This window comes from Crinia signifera, chromosome 1, assembly GCF_055691185.1.
Source record: "Crinia signifera chromosome 1, ASM5569118v1, whole genome shotgun sequence".
Classification (NCBI taxonomy): Eukaryota; Metazoa; Chordata; class Amphibia; order Anura; family Myobatrachidae; genus Crinia; species Crinia signifera.
The window spans coordinates 284,623,874-284,641,257 of NC_139217.1; positions in this window are offsets into that span (position 1 = coordinate 284,623,874).

The window sequence follows — 17,384 nt, forward strand, 5'->3', positions numbered from 1 at the left end:
CAGCTGATTGTCTATTTATATCTGCACTAGTCACCTGCCCTCTGCTGGAGAAACGGCGATATGAACGCTCTCATATCAGACAGTGATGTCATTGTTTAGTAAAAAAGGACGACTTTGAACTTTCGGGTTCCTGTGTCCGTGTTTTATTTTGGCAGCAGCCAGCTGCTCTGCTCTGTTCGGAGGTAAACGTTTCATATGTTTTTACACACACTGATGAATGAGGTACAAGTATCATTTAACTTTAACATGTGCAGCTAGCAATACTAAGAGATGATGCATAGGAAGGTACTTCCTCATCTTTGCGGCCACAGCTTACGCCAGTTATGTTAGTCGTGTTCAGAATAGCACCATTGTCCCCTCACAGGCTCACTTCGCTCTCCACACTTTGGTCTCGGTCTCTCACTCTGCTCGTCACAACTTTACTAAGGGTAGTAGATGGTGGCGTGGACCGAGGATCTATTATATAATCTCCCTGAAACTCGATTTCAAAAGTAGGCAAGTATGAACCATGTGCACTGCAGGTGGGGTAGATGTAAAATGTGCAAAGAGAGTAGATTTTGCTGATGTGTGTTTTAAAACGAAATCTAAATTGAAGTGTAAGATAAAGCAGCCAGTATTACCCAGCACAGAAACAAAATTTGCTAAACAAATGTGTGTGACATCACTAAGCCCCTCCTACATTCCACAAAACACCACACCAAAATGATTTAATTTGCGCAATTGTAGCCCCGCTTTCTAATTGCATATAAACAGTATGGGAGCACTCTTGTGATGCTGCTGGTCTAGAATAAATAAATAAACCAATTATTTATACTTTATTATGTTACAGACTGCAGCCCCCCCCAAACACAAACAACCTGACATATAATACACTTGCTTTAAACTGCTTTTCTGATTAGCAATATTGTAGCTAGCAATTAAGTATCAGGAGCTTTGATACTTTATAACATCTATAGTATCAACAACATACAGGTTTGATCATGCAATATAATAAAACTTTAGGCTTTATTGTAGGTGTAGTGAAATAGTTCCTTAGGGAGTACTTCCATTGCATGTAATGAATGAATAGAGCAATTGCACCATCCGTTATAAATATTTTGTGTTCCCTTCTTTCCTTTAAAAGTATGAATATAGCCACAATTTGTATCAAAGAAAGTTCCCAAGTGTGAGTTTTATCTGTACCAAACAGTTAGGTGTGTCTGCATTAATAATTACCCACTGATGGGTCACAATGTGTCAGATCCAGGCGTTTAGGCAGTGGATATCACCGCATAGGTGTCTGCCTCCAGCACTTGGCAATTTACCAGTTCCAGGTAGTCAGCTCAGGGTGGTCAGTGGCCGGAGCCTCTGTTTGTGCCTCTGGGTCTGCTTACAGTGCTAAGTGATTTTTGGCTTTTCCCAGGGTTGTGCAGCAAGTTATTGTAACTGCACAGACCTCCGCGATCAAAGGTTTATTTTTGCACTGTCTGTAGCTCTTGGGGGTAGCAAGCAGGGATTTGCTGTGCTCTCCTAGCCAGCAGGAGCATACACGGTGGTGCAATGTTGTGTATGCTACTGACCGCTTGTGACGTGGGCTGACGCATTTCTCAGCTCACCACGATGTGTAGCCATTTCTTCAAGAGTTACACTAGAACAATTTTGCACAATTTTGGCTGATTCCGACCATTCGGGTCGATATATATTGTCAGAAAAGTGCCACATCGTATGTGTTTTTCATCCAATTCATATCAATCGCATGAGATATATCTTATGCAAAAAAGACACCAAAGTACAAAATCATATGGAATCACTCCCAGGAAGGTCCAGGGGGAGTTCTAGGGAAATTGCATCTGACTTCAGTTTCAGATATATTTGTAGTGTATGAAGGCCTATAAGTATAGCAGAAAATCAACAGCAGTTTGCTCTCAATGGTCTGCATGTACACCATTAGAACAAACTTGCGTTGTGAAAAACCTATGGACCTGCTGTGCGAATTAGCAGCGCCCAGCGAACAGGTAGATGCTTCCCAGCTATAATGAAATCCCACATTGCGGATTAATGTGCTTGCTGTGTATACTGCTAGTGAAGAATTTGCAGCTGAGCAAAAATGTAAAAATCCATTTGGTAGAGGCGCACCATTGAATGATTTTTCCATTGGGCACCAATCATCGCAAACTCAGAGTATCCAGAGACTTATGCGGCTTCTGCGATGAATACAAGCATATCCATCTCAAAGCTGCCCTCCCTTAAAATACTTGGGGATGCCTGCCCTTTGCTAGACACGCCAAGTGATTTTCTGACACACCTGCATTTTTCCTGGCACTCCCACTAAACGGGCAGTCACCACCCCCAGACGCTGGCTTTCTGTCAATCACAATGTGAATGTATAGCAAAGGAAAAAAGTATCATTATTTCTTCGCTAGCTGGTTTTGCGCACACGTATTGCAGCCTAGATACATGTAAGTAAGTTTTATTTATATAGCGCACTTTCTCCAACAGGACTCAAGCAATTTACAGACATCAAAACTATGCACATAAAACATATGATTTTGGTAGTACAGCAATAGATAACCCTCAAAGATATAAAAGAAAGCAATGTAGACACAATGTAGTGTTGTTGCAGGCATTTTGGATAATAACTTAATAACTTCCATTAGTTGAGTATTCCACCCTAACAAGGTACCAGTTGAGGCAGCCATCTTAGGCGCACTGCATAGGATTACCCTGGGTGGAATAGCTTATCCCTAGAATAAATGAGTCAAAATGTAGTGAGTGCTGTGTAGTTTAAGGCCCCAATAAGTCATTTCCATGTTTTTTTCCATCCCATCCACAGATGAGGCAGCCATGTTGTGCGCACTATGAAGGTTGCACTGTGGTAGGTGAGCTATATAAGGACCCAATGCAGATATGGGAAAATGGATGCTTGTGTAGTAGTATGATATACAGTGTATGGAAACATCCACGTGAAGCACATCCTACCCACAGAGGAACCATCTGAGGCAACTAGCTGGGGTGCATTGTGTAGGTAATCGCTGGCAGGGTGTGCAATCAATGGAGGTATACATTACAGGAATAGCACACTGTGAGGTAGAAATACACTGTTGGAGGAGAACAAAACAAAACCGACATGAAAAAAACATCTTTGGAGGGGACCATGAAAGGGGGATCATTTTGGATTCATTATTTTGATAAAGTCATAAATGTTATGGAAGCTGAACGGTTGGCTGTGAGAAAGTTGGGAGCACATTCACATATGCTGGAAGTGATGCTACATAAGCTTGCCCTAGAGCTCTGTCGCAAAGCCCCCAGCACACCCTGAGGAGTAGGCCGGGGGAATTGCCAGATTAAGCCTTCGGGGGGCCTGGGGCACTTTAGACAGGGGGGCCCCCTTGCACTTGTCATTACTGGCTACAAACTGCATGGGAGAATATTACACTGTCAAAACACAGAGTAAAGGCAGTATAAACTTGGTCAATGGGTAACTGCAGGGGTGTGTGTGTATATATATATATATACCACATGAAAAGACCGTGTTTGTCCCTCTGCACCAACTCTGTAGGACTGTAGGAGACCTCACAGTCCCAGTGCTGCCTCTGATTAAAAAACCCTCCCATGAATAGGCTGCTGCTGCTGTCCTCCTTGGACCTTAGAAGCATGTAATGAGCTCCACCAATCAGAGCTCAGCACAAACCTCTCAGCCTCTGCCCTCTTGTGCAAAGTGTCATGGGACTTAGCTTCCAGTAATGCACTGCAGACTTGTGCAGTCAGTTTGCCTTGGCTCCCGATGCTCAGCACCATTAATCATTGTCACATTAGCAAATAGGTGAAGCTGCAGCACTACCCCACTCCCATGCACAAAACCTTTAGCTAAAAAAAATAAAATAATGTTTTTAAATACATGCCAACCACAGGGGGCCCCTAGCTAGAGGGGGGCCCAGGGGTACTGACCGCTTTTGCCCCTGCTTTAATCCAGCCCTGGGCCTGGGAACAGTCCTGGTGTTCTCATGGTAAAGTTGAGGAGAGGCCATATAATGATCCTGAGTTTTGTAGTTGTAATGCAGTCATTCTGAAGTAATGATTCAAGGAAAAAAGGAAAAAGTACTCTCCTTTGTTTGGGGGCACGCTTATCATTAAAGAAAAAAACTTTAATTTGTAATGGTTGTAGAATTTAAAACCAGCGGCGTAGCTACGTTTTGGGTGCCCCCCCCCGCCGTTAGGGGGGGCGCCCCCCCGCCGCCCATGCAAACCCCCCCAATCCCCTGCAGCCTTACCTTTCGCGCTGGTCCTGGCGGCTCCATTCTTCTGCTGAGGACCACCACAAAATGGCCGCCCCCATACAGCAGACAGAAACTGTTTCTGTCTGCTGTATGGGGGCGGCCATTTTGTGGTGGTCCTCAGCAGAAGAACGGAGCCGCCGGGACCAGCGAAATAGGTAAGCCTGCGGGGGATTGGGGGGAGGTGTAACTATAGCACCGCAGCCCCCGGCGCCCCCATATGCACAGCGCCCCCCCCCCCCGCGGTGGCGGGGGCTGCGGTGCTATAGTTACGCCACTGTTTAAAATGTAGCTTTTAATACTTTACATTTAAAAGGCTAATAATCGACATAGACATAGACAGACTACACAAAACATAGAGAAGTGGATAAAACCACTTAATGAACTGAATAGAGTTCTTCCAGCAATATGTGGCTGGTGTAAGTTTTAATATCAGTTTATGTGGTATAAATCCACGAATAGTAAGCTTGGTGCACTTATTATTTGATATTGAGACACTGGTAGAGAAATGGATAAGTATATAATTAATTAATCACATCCATACAATTAGTATGGTGTGTATTGCCATATATTATTTGAAAACAAAAATGTTCAATTAACGTCAGATGTTTGACCAATATAACATTCTAACGTCTATAGACAAGCAGGAAACGCCGTGGTAGCCACTTAATGTAGTGTGGATAATAGTTTGTTGCAGGTAAGTGAAAAATAGAGACTTCTTTAGTAATGTCAATTTGTTGTTTGCCTTCTGGTTTCATCCGGTAAAATGCCAGAATAACACTGCTATTGATTTTAAGCTGACTCTTTATAACTAGACACTTTATAAACTAGACACACTAGCATCCTAAAGGACTGGCGTCCAAACATATACTGATTAAATAAGCTTACAAAAATGTGTCCATCCTGAACACTACCCCACCCAGTAATCCTCCCCCTCCAGCGAAAGGTGTTAATCAAATCTAACAAATGTAACTAGGGTTACCACCTCATCCCTTTAATTCCGGACACATATTAATTACACAGGTTCTGTGGCTATCTGACTTCAAGACTCCATGTCACCTGGTTTAATCAGCCACAGAACATGTCTAAATAACATGTGTCCAGAATTAAAAGGATGAGGTGGTTACCCTAAATGTAAGGTCAGTAACTCTATCCCTGTACTTCAAAGTTCTTAGCACTGATATAAATCCCCAATAACATTTTTTTTTTACTTTTGACCCATGCTATGGAATCACTACTATGGTATAAAAACACAGTTTTGCAAAAATACCGCAAACAGCTGTGATGATCTGCAGTAAAAAAGGGAAATGGTGATCAGTGGCAATGAGAAACTGATCAAAAGTTTCATACTGGTAAGAGGACACATTCCTGCATGTAACCGTTCTGAGATTGTTCAAAAATAAAAAAAACATGGCTTTCTTCTGTCTGACTGACTTTACAGCTTTGAGAAATAAGAAATCCTTGTTAAACCAAATCAAACAAGCATCAAATCAGGGTCAGGTATTAATTATGGGGGATTTTAATTTACCCGACATTGATTGGGAAAACGAAACCGGTAAATCAGCAAGAAGCAATGGGTTCTTAAGCTTACTTAAAGACCAGTTTATTACACAAATGGTAGAAACTCCAACTCGTGACGAGGCACTCTTGGACTTAGTATTAACAAATAACCCAGACTTAGTTTCAAACACAAAAGTAATTTAACAATTAGGGAACAGTGATCACAATATGGTTTCACTGGAAATCAACTTCAGTAAATTACATCAAAAAGGATCTGCAAAAATACTAAACTTCAGAAAAGCGAACTTTGAATTATTCAGGGAAGCCCTAACAGGAATTGGGTGGGAAACAGTTATGGAGGGAAAAAATGCAGAGGAAATGTGTGATACTCTAAAAATGGTGCTTGATTCACTAACTATTGAATACATTCCTAAAGTAACTAAGGGTAAATTCAACAAAAAAAAAGCCACCATGGTTAGACAAAAAAGTAAGGTAAGCTATCAACAAAAAAACCAAAGCCTTTAAATTCTATAAAAATAACTTGAATGAGGAGGCGTTCGCAAAATACAAAGAATCAAACAAAACTTGTAAAGGGGTAATCAAAGCAGCTAAAATATTATATGAAGAGTGCATAGCCACTGAAAGCAAAACCAACCCAAAGAAGTTTTTTAAATACATAAATAGTAAACGTTTAATTAAGGAAAACATAGGCCCACTAACTGATACTAGTGGAAAAAGTGTTACTGAGGACAAGGGAAAAGCAAATCTGTTAAATGAGTTCTTCTCATCAGTATTTACTAAGGGAGAGCAGATTGTGGAATGAACATTTACCACAAACGGGACAAATAAGCCAGATCTCATTGTGGATTTCACGCCGAAGGAAATAATACTGAGGCTAAGCAAACTTAAAACAAATAAATCACCAGGGCCAGATGGGATTCATCCGAAGGTATTAATGGAATTAAAGGATGAACTAGCTACCCCCCTACAATATATCTTTAGCAAGTCACTATCGTCAGGTATAGTACCAAAAGATTGGAGAATAGCAGAGGTAGTGCCAATATTCAAAAAAGGCAAAAAGGAAGATCCCGCTAATAACAGACCCGTTAGTTTAACATCAATTGTGGGTAAACTATTTGAAGGATTTTTAAGGGATAGTGTCCAGGAATATTTAGACCATCACCGTCTACTCAGTACTAACCAACATGGGTTCGTGAAAAATCGTTCATGCCAAACTAATCTACTAGGGTTCTATGAAGAGGTTAGCAAAAACCTCGATAATGGAAATGCTGTAGATGTGATTTTCCTAGATTTCGCTAAACCATTTGATACTGTCCCACACAAGAGATTGATTAATAAAATGGAGAACCTAGGATTGGGTGAAAATATCTGCAGATGGATAGGGAATTGGCTATGTAATAGAGAACAAAGAGTGGTTGTGAATGGTGCCGTATCAGATACGATACCGGTACTAGGTGGAGTGCCCCAGGGTTCAGTTTTTGGGCCCATTTTGTTTAACATTTTTATTAACGATATTGGGATAGGGTTACTCAGCAATGTATCCATCTTTGCGGACGATACAAAACTTAGCAAAGTCATCAAATCATCAGAAGACATCACCATGCTTCAAAATGATCTTGCAATTCTAGATGAGTAGGCAAAAAAATGGAAGATGAGGTTCAATGTAGATAGATGTAAGGTTATGCACCTTGGGAGACACAACCAGTGTGCAAGTTACAACCTTAGCGGAGAGGAACTGGGTAATTCCATACTTGAAAAGGACCTAGGAGTCCAAATAGACAGCAAACTGGGATTTAGTGCCATTGTAATGTAGCTACAAAAAAGGTCAACAAAATTCTGGCATGTATTAAGAGGGGAATGGAAACTAGGGACTCAAGGGTAATTATGCCACTGTATAAAGCATTGGTGAGACCTCACCTCGAGTACGGAGTGCAGTTCTGGGCCCCACACTATAAAAAGGACATTATAGAATTAGAAAAAGTCCAAAGGCGAGCAACAAAGCTTATTAGGGGAATGGAGAATTTAAGCTATGGGGAGAGATTAAGCAATTTGGGACTATTTACATTGGAAAAGAGACGTTTAAGGGGGGACATGCTCAACATGTACAAGTATATCTAGGGCCAATATAAGGAACTGTCACACACCCTCTTTTCTACTAGAAAGGAATCTAGGACACGAGGGCATGAGTATAGATTAGAAGAAAAAAGATTTCATTCTGCTAGTAGAAAGAATTTATTTACGGTCAGAACAGTCAAACTCTGGAACTCTCTTCCCAGAGAGGTGGTAACGGCTGGCTCATTAAATGCGTTCAAGGCAAAGTTGGACAAACATTTACTGGAGAAAAACATCCATGGGTACAAATAAGAAATATAATCTGTCTGTAAAATATCAGAACCTACCAAATCAGCAATGGATATCTATACCAGTTTGAACTAGATGGACGCAAGTCTTTTTTCAGCCTTACCTACTATGTAACTATGTATTAGTAAACACATTGGTTTTGTCATGGAATGAGAAAGTCTGTGATCCATATCGGGACCCTTGGGCTCTGTTAGGTGCATGAGTGATGTGAGGATGATGTAATATGGGCGTGCTCATTGAGTGATAGTAAATGAGATTAGATAGTCAAAGGCTAGATCACAACCTCCGACCCTATATAACCACCAGGATACCAGACTGGAATCCTGAAAGCCTTATCCAAACCTAAATAGGTGAAGGACACTCCATACAGAAATCACAGAGCAGAATAGGACTGAACTTGGACTCCTTCTCCTAGTATGCACAAGCAGCACCAAGAAAGATAAGAGTTGCAGTGCAGATAATAAATATAAATAATGAAGAGGCTTAGAACAGTATTGAAGTATTGACTCAGAATTGAGGTCGAGACTCAGAACTGGACAAGTACACCAGAACCACAGTGGAGAGGACTGATAACCCTTCAACCCAGGAATGAGTTCCCAAGTAGATGACATGCAGAGGCAGTTAAGATGGTGGCACTGTAGGTGTAGAAGAAATTGCTGCATAAAAATACACACAGGGTAGTGTTGAATTTGATATCAGGGGGGAAATTTACTAATATGAATTCGTAAAAAATAGGTGTATTCGTAGGCAGAAATACACCTATTTTTTACACATTTGTATTTTCGGGATTTACTATCCCAAAAATACAGCAATTCGTATTCCTAAAGATGGGACATTCGTATTTGTATTTACAAATACGAATGTCTACACCATCGATAGAATACGACAGGAATCACCATTCAAAAGAATGGTGGTTCCTGATTTACTAAGCAGCCGTATTGATAATACGGCTGCTAATTGGTGTAAAACAGGCACGAAAATACGACAGGAAAATACACCTTGATTGTCCTGTCGTATTTGCTTTAAGCCTGCACGGATCAGTCAGATCCGTGCAGGCTTTAGTGTAAAAAAATAGGAAAATAAATAAATTAAAAAAAAAAACACGGCGTGGGGTCCCCCCACAGCTTTAACCAGCACCAGGCTGAAAGAGCCGGGGCCGGTAATTAAAAATCATGGAACCCGACAAATAGGGGTTCCCCGATTTTTAACAACCAGCCCCAGGCTCCAGGTCTGGGGCTGGTTCCCAAAATACGGGGGACAAAATGACTAGGGGTCCCCCGTATTTTAAGAACCAGCCCCAGGCCAAACCAGCCAGCGGGGTAATACCACAGCCGGGGGGGAGACTGTCGCCCCCCCCCCGGCCAAAGCATTCAGCCCTCTGACCAGTCAGCCTGGCCAGGGGCCCTGGGAGAGTGGGGACCCCCCCAATAAAGGGCTGATCTTGGTGTAAAAAAAAAGATTAATAAACTATTGTTTCAAACTGTGGAACTATGAGTTCCAGCAAGCCTCCCCCGCAAGCTGGGACTTGGAGAACCACAAGTCCCAGCCTGCGGGGCATTAAAGGGCCCGCTGGGTCTTGTAGTTCCACAGTAAAAAAAATAGTTTAATAAATACACACCTGAAAAAATAAAAGTTTAATACATACATTACACACATACTGATACTTAACTATCTTGATCCCGTAGGTAGGTCCCAGTGTCTTGATCCGGTGCCTTGTCCTGGTTCCGGATCCATGTCAGCATTCTTCTGCATGTTGATCTTCATGTCGGCGTCGGCGTCCGGTCCGGGGTCCGAAGAAATCCATGGTGGACCTGTGGAAGGAAATCCTACTCACCCATGTCCTCTATGGAAGTTCTTCTGGCTTGATCCACAGTAGTCCAGGGCTTCTTCCTTCTTCTTCCATCTTCTTCCTTCTTCTTCAAGCTGCCGGTGACTCCGGCAGCTCCCCGCTGCGGACTGAGAGGCGCAGAGATGTTTCCTCCTCTGCGCCTCTACTCAGAATGATTTCTGGCCAATCAGGAGCCGACTATCTTGGCTCCTGATTGGCCGCTAGGCGACCAATAGAAATCATACTGAGAAGAGGCGCCGAACACGAAACATCTCTGTCGCCTCTTGTGCACCATGTGATCGGCTTTGTCTCTGACGTACGTTTTGCAATAAAGCTTGTTCACTCGGCAGTGTCTCTCCGCTGTACCAGTATGTCTTTATGTATGTGCGGGTAGCCAATCACGGATTACCCCCGCCTTAATTACTAGGATTATCATTGATCATTGATCTACGATTTATTCACTTAATGGGTTCTGGTATTTATTTTTTATTAATTAATTTCTGAAGTTTTGATGTACTTTGTAGTAATCCTACCCATTTCAATTCTGCATGTTGGTTCTTAAAGAGACATTACATTAAAAATTATGAATTATTATATGCTTTGTAAATCCCCCTCCGGAACACGACTTTGCATACGACTGCAGTCGTAGGAAATATACTAATACGAAAAACTAGGTTTTTCATATTAGTAAATTTCCCCCCAGATGACTGGACTGGTATATAGGAATGGTACTGAAGCAGGATATCCAGATACTCAGAGAATGCTAGCTGGAGCATAATATGAAAATATATTGAAGACACTTGCTTCAGCAGGATATGCAGATATACTGGAGATGTAGCAGATGCAGGATATGCAAATATACTGGAGATGCAGCAGATGCAGGATCTGCAGATATGCTGGAGATGCAAGAGTAGGAAATGCAGGTATACTGGAGATGCTTCCAGGTTCACAAAATCATACAGGAGATTAAGACCCATGTCCACATTCTATATGTATTCAGCAGCTGGAGATCAATGTCAGTAAACTGAAGAAAATAAGCTACGCAGGCAGATTTCTTGAGAATGAGAAAGCAACTCCTGTTTACGGAAATATGAATCTTACACGTCTGTCACTATAATCCACAATAACATGATGAGTCACCAGTTTTAACTAGTATCAAAGTTAGTGTTCCATCTGATACCATGTTAATTTTTAAAAGGGAATGTTTGGTATCAATTTAATCTCAATTGCTGGTGATGTAAATTCAATCTTACACGTATTTACAGCTAAAGGATTTAGGGGGTAACTCCTGATAGGCTGGCTCTTAACTAAGATATATTGGTAAGTGCTGTTATCATGTAGCCTTACAGTAGACAATTATATGGCCCATATTGGGTGCTGTTCTCATACAGTGTAGGACTTCCGGTATCAGAGAAGCCTTGACGAGGCCTAAAAGCTTATCATATCTTTTGCAAAATATATGTAACTAAGATTGCCTTCTATTATGTTGGTTTTTCAAATCTTATTATAAATGCCCTTTTGCTGTGCTGAGGGTTACACCCCCTCCCTTGTAGCACCTGAGGGGCAGTACTAGTTTGATAGAGCATCTCTCACATTGTTTTTACATATTGTCAGCTAGAAGAGACACAGGGGGAGATTTATGAAGCAGTGATAAGGGAGGAGAAGTGATAAAGTGCCTGGTACTTTATCACTGGTCAATCAGCTTCTGACTGCTAAGTTACAGGCTGGGTTTAAACAGGAGCTGATTGGCCGGTGATAAATTACCAGGCACTGTGGGGTAGATTTATGAAAGGGCGATCAGGGGAATCTGCGCTATCCCCGTGCGTTATTGCAGGGGATAGCGCTTCCCCTGATCTATGACACCCACCGAGCGGGTGTCTTTCGTGCGGCAGTGCGGGGCAGGAGGCATAGCGCAGCTACGATATTTTGTGCTGCGCGTCTGCCTCCTGCCTAATTTATGAACGGTCAGCATTGCTGACCGTTCCGCCGCCTTCAGCTGTCGACTTCGACAGCTGCAAACGGTGATGCCCTATGCCTACAGCAGGGACAGCGCTGTCCCTGCTGCTGGCTCTGAGCTGCGCTGGGATCTCGCATGAGTAGCGAGATCCCGCGCATGTGCAGTGAGCCAGCCGGGGGAGAAGCAGACAGGGCGTCAACACGCTGTCAGCTGGAGGGGACATTGCCGGAGGGGGGAGTTAGCGCTCCCCCGCTTCGGCCGGCAAGATGTTGATACATCTTGTCGGTGTCCCCTCCTGCTTCGCCTCGCTACTGAGGCGAAGCAGGAACTGTTATAGCGGCGCTCTTAGTGCCGCTATAATAAATCTAACCCTGTATCACTTCTCCTCCCTTATCACTGTTTCATAAATCTACCCCTTAGATAGACCAAGATAGTGGTATGCAGCAGAGTCCTGATTCCCTGACCTATCATGTAATAGGGCCATCTTAAGAGCATTATGGGCCCCTGGGCAAAGCAGTGCAGTGGGGCCCCTAGCTCACAAGAATGTAAATTATCAAAACAATTAAGCTTATATTATTTATGGGTATCTGCATAAATTATATATGCAGATATAGGATTCTGACAGTCATTACACCAACATCAGAATCGCAACTGTTAAAACCTTGACAGTCAGTATTCTGACTGACAGGGGCTATTCTCCCTTGAGGGGGCCCACGTCCCCATAGAGGGAGAATAGAATAGGTAGCGAGCTACCAAGCCGCCGTGACCACAGCTTGGCGAGCCTGCTTGACCTTCGTTGCACTTGCCCTGCTGTCTGTGTACTGGAAGTTGGGATTCCGACGTTGGACAATTGACTATTGGAATCCTGACTGTTGGCATGCTATACGACACCCCATCATGCAGCTTTAAAAGCTGAGCTTTTGTGTATGTAATTAACCTCCTTTTCTTTCTCTTTACTGCTTTCATTGTTGTTTCATTTCTCCTTTCATTACTCATCTTTCACTTTCTTTCTCATTGTCATTTTTTTCTACCTTTGTCTCCTATCCCTGCTCTCTTGCTCCATATCAGCCTTCTTGGTGCTTGGAACAGCTGCAATTGTGTGGGACCAGCATGCAGGAAAGCTATGTCCCTCCTTTTCCTCTGTGAGGAGAAAGAGGGACAAAAATTTATTAACTATGACTCAATGGAGAAAGACAGGTTTCCTTGTTTTATAACCCTGTGATAAGTACGCCATCGTTAGATAGTGTAATCACAGGGATCTCTGAGATATGCCTGCCCATGCACAGCTTTCTCTGGCTGTATGCAGAGAAAGCTGTGCTGAGAACCGGCCAGTGTTATCAGCTTTGTGTTTCCGATAGACACTCAATCAGATCACTGTAGATTAAAGAAAAAAATATTCAAGGGTAATTATTACCTACTATTAAAAATGGGCACAACCATGGGTACCAGGTTCGTGCTCACTTATGCCAACCTCTTCATGTCCCATCGGGAGGACAATACTATATGGGAAGACTTGGTACCCTGACATAGATTTATAGATGATATTATTTTTATGTGGAAAGTATCAGAAATGGATCTCAAGTCATTTTGCAATAAGCTAAACAATAATAATAAAAATATAATTTTGAAGTTTGAGTCAGTATAATATAAACTTTTTTAAAGTAATGATTTACATAAAAGATAATAAAAGCCACATAAAAGGTTACCTGAAACCATCATATTTAAACAGTCATATCCCTAGAAATATATACATATAAATTTGCAGTAGAGAAGATCAGTTTAAAACCAAAATGTCAACCATTGGATATTTATAATACAGTTGTATATGGAAATAAGAAAAACAGATCATGTGCATACAGCTGCTATGTTTGTCCAAATCCCTGTGAAGGTCCCTCACCCCTTCACCAAATAAACATGCAGAAATAAAGGATGTGTCACAGCTAAGGTTAATTGTGAACCCAGATGAGGACGAGCTGCCAGTGGGCTAGAGTAGCGAGTACAGAAGATAGTGGGTTTAATAGAAGACTTGCTCATAAGACAGGAGTGGTTTACAGTCTTTGACTAGAATGAGCAATGCATGGATTAGTGGAAGACGTGAAGCTGGATTTCAGCAGAGCAGGATTCCAGATCACTGAAGCTGGGGATGCCAGCACTGCAGGAAGACTGGAAGACGTGAAGCTGGTTAACAGCAGAACAGGATTTCCACATGACTGAAGCTGGGGATACCAGCAATGCAAGATAGTCTTTATGTCTGGATGCTGGGGATGCCAGTAATGTGCATGTACTTAACAGAATGTGAGTTTTGGATAAACTCTTTGGCAAGGGTGCAGAGTCTAACTGAACAGCAGTATTCACCAGGGACCCCTGCAAGGAGGCTGCGTCTGAACAGCAGGTTGCAGCCCCTTGCTAGAAGCAATCACATTAGAGTGAAGAGGAATGGCTGAGGATAGCAATCACTAGCAGGACAGGATAGCCGGATAGCTTGAGCTGGGGACTCCAACAGGTCAGGTTAGCTGAGTAGCTTGAGTTGGGGATTCCAGCAGGTCAGCATAGTTGAGTGGCTTCAGACTGAGGATACCAGCAGGGCAGGCTAGCCAGATAGCTTGAGCTGGGGATTCCAGCAACGCAGGATAGCCAGGTAGCTTGAGGCTTGGGATTCCAACAATGCAGGAGAGGCTGGTAGCTTGAGGCTGGGGATTCCAGCAGTGCAGGAGAGCCAGGTAGCTTGAAGCTGGGGATTCAAGCAATGCAGAATAGCCAGATGGCTCAGAGTCAGGAAGTGCAATAGATGGTAGTTGCACTGTGTCTTTATTGAGCTAAGCAAGGCAGGAGCTCCTTATACGCTGACAGACAGCATTATACCTCCTGCTCGGTGCTGATTGGCTGGAATGCAACTCTGAACCAGGAAGTGTTATGGCACTGTCCATGAAGAGAACTGGCGGGCAACAGTGGCGTGTTGCGGCCTGCAGGGATGTGCAGTGACTGGGCTGACATCTGTGATAGAATGCTGCAATGGCAATGTGGGAGTGCCAGCTGGGATATCGGAAGACAGACAACGCTTAGGATAGCGCCGCAGGTATGATAAGGCACGGTTCTGGAGCCCTGTGAACCTCCATTTTGTGACAGGATGCTAATGACTTATCCAGTGCTGTGTTAAAATATCTTATTAACTGGTGGATGTTTCTCTGATTACATAAGTTCCATGATCTGCTCAATTAACAGGTATTACCCAAGGTAAAATAACTTAAAAAACAATCATAAAAGCACAGTAAAAATAAACACAATAAAAATATCATCAGTGAATGATCCACAATAACCATGGGATAAAATGAGAATAACCCAGAGGGGTAACTATTACCAGCAGGGGAGATCAGATATATCCCGGGCATATTACTGGTGTCCGCTCTGCTTCAGTTTGGAGGATTTATTACTTGTCCTACAACAAATGTAAATGATTTATTAGAGGGCAAATGTGGTCTATTTTATGTAGAATTCTCTTCAAAATCTTTAAAAACTAGACTCTTAGAGCCAGGGGCGTAACTAGAGTTTTGTGGGCCCCATAGCAAAAAACTCGAAAGCTCCCAATACGCAACATGAAAAATAAAGACATTAACTGCAGCAGGGTGCAGGCGATAGCTAGCTGGTCCTTGGGGGCCCCCCCAAGCCCCTGGGCCCCATAGCAGCTGCATCCCCTGCACCCACTGTAGTTACGCCACTGCTTAGAACACTTTAAAAACATTAAAAAGGTCTATGTACACATCGGGGAAATTTACTAAGAATACGAATATGAAAAATCGTATTCATATTCTTAATACGAATGAATACGACTGGCGTAGTCCTATTTTCATTCGTATTCCGGAGGATAATTTGCTAATCAGTTGTATTTTACTAATCAGACGTATTTGACTGGTCCGGGTCCGGTGTCCATGGCTCCGTGGTCCGTTGTCCGAAGAAATCCCCTATTTATTTTGTCCCCCGTATTTTGGGGAACAGACCCGGCCCTGGAGCTGAGAATATTCAGCTTTTATATGTGAGTTTGTTATGCCTTATTTAAAGATACCTTTACACACTTGATATTCCCTCTTTATGTAATTGGGGTTTGTGCCTCTTTTCTTTTGGTGCTATTGCTCCACTGAGTGCAGTACACAAGTTTATTGGTGATACAGTATGGAATACCACCTAAAGATAACTTTATGCACCAGTAACCACACATGGCATTGGTGGTGGGGGTTAGTGGTGTGTAATTACGATGGAGATGCCTGGTGGTGGTGGTGGTAGGGGTGGAGATGTTGCCGGCAGCGCATGCACGGCACATACCACGGAGTGCCTTTGCATGGACAAAGCTTACTTACAAGCTCTGTCCCTGCATGTGATAACTGATACATCTATGTGATGTAATCATTTATCGTATTTTGGATTTAGCCGCTATTATCACATCACATCCGCATCCTCAGATGTGAATGGTAATAAATCCTCTGGGGCAGATGTATTAAGCCTGGTGAAGAGATAAACTGGAGATAAAGTGGAAGGAGATAACGCACCAGCCAATCAACTCCCAACTGTCATATTTCAAACACAACTGATTGGCTGGTGCTTTATCTTCTTCCACGTTAACTCCAGTTTATCTCTTTGCCAAGCTTAATACATCTGCCCCTCTGTCCCTACACTTTAAGTGTTTTAGCCTCCACCTCCCTTCACTCGAAGTCTTTCGGCCTCCCCCTCCCTCCCTTCCCTTCTCTTTTCTAACTTCCTGTTTATTTTCTTGAAAAATACTATATATTATTATTAATTTACCATTCAGCATACTAAACCTCAGACCTTGGTCAATGAGGCATAGTTAATTGCATGCATGTTTTGTTCCTATGAACACTTTCACATAGGAAATGCTTCATATTTGGTGATCTTTTCTCTCTTTTTAGACCAGAGCCTATTTCTGTAGGCTCTGTGGAGGAATATAGAAAGGTAGTGGGCTGCGCTCACTGCTGTGGGTACACACCGTTGTGTTGTGGCTGCGGGTTACTGATGAGAAGACCTGTCTCATCCAAAACAGTTAGGGTAGATGGGGGTTGTAACCTCCGCTCAATTATTACTAATACACACTACTATTACCACAGTCGTGGCAGAAAACTGGTACACCTGTGTGGGTGACTGGTCGTGTGTGTAACCATAGATGTTAAAAGAAATGTGAGAGCAAGAAAGCAATTTATTGGTTCTCTACACCAGCCACATACTTAAATTGCATACACTAGATCAGGGGTCCTCAAACTAATTTGCTCTGGGACCCCATTAGACAATAAAAATAATGACAGGACCCCAGCAAGTTATTGCATAAGGTCATCATGTCACATGTGTAGTCAGCAGACAGCACATACATGGCAGCATTGTGGAGGCACAAAATTATGTGAGGAGTCTAACATAACAGACAACTCAACAGATTGTTCAGACTCCTTGAATCACTGACTGA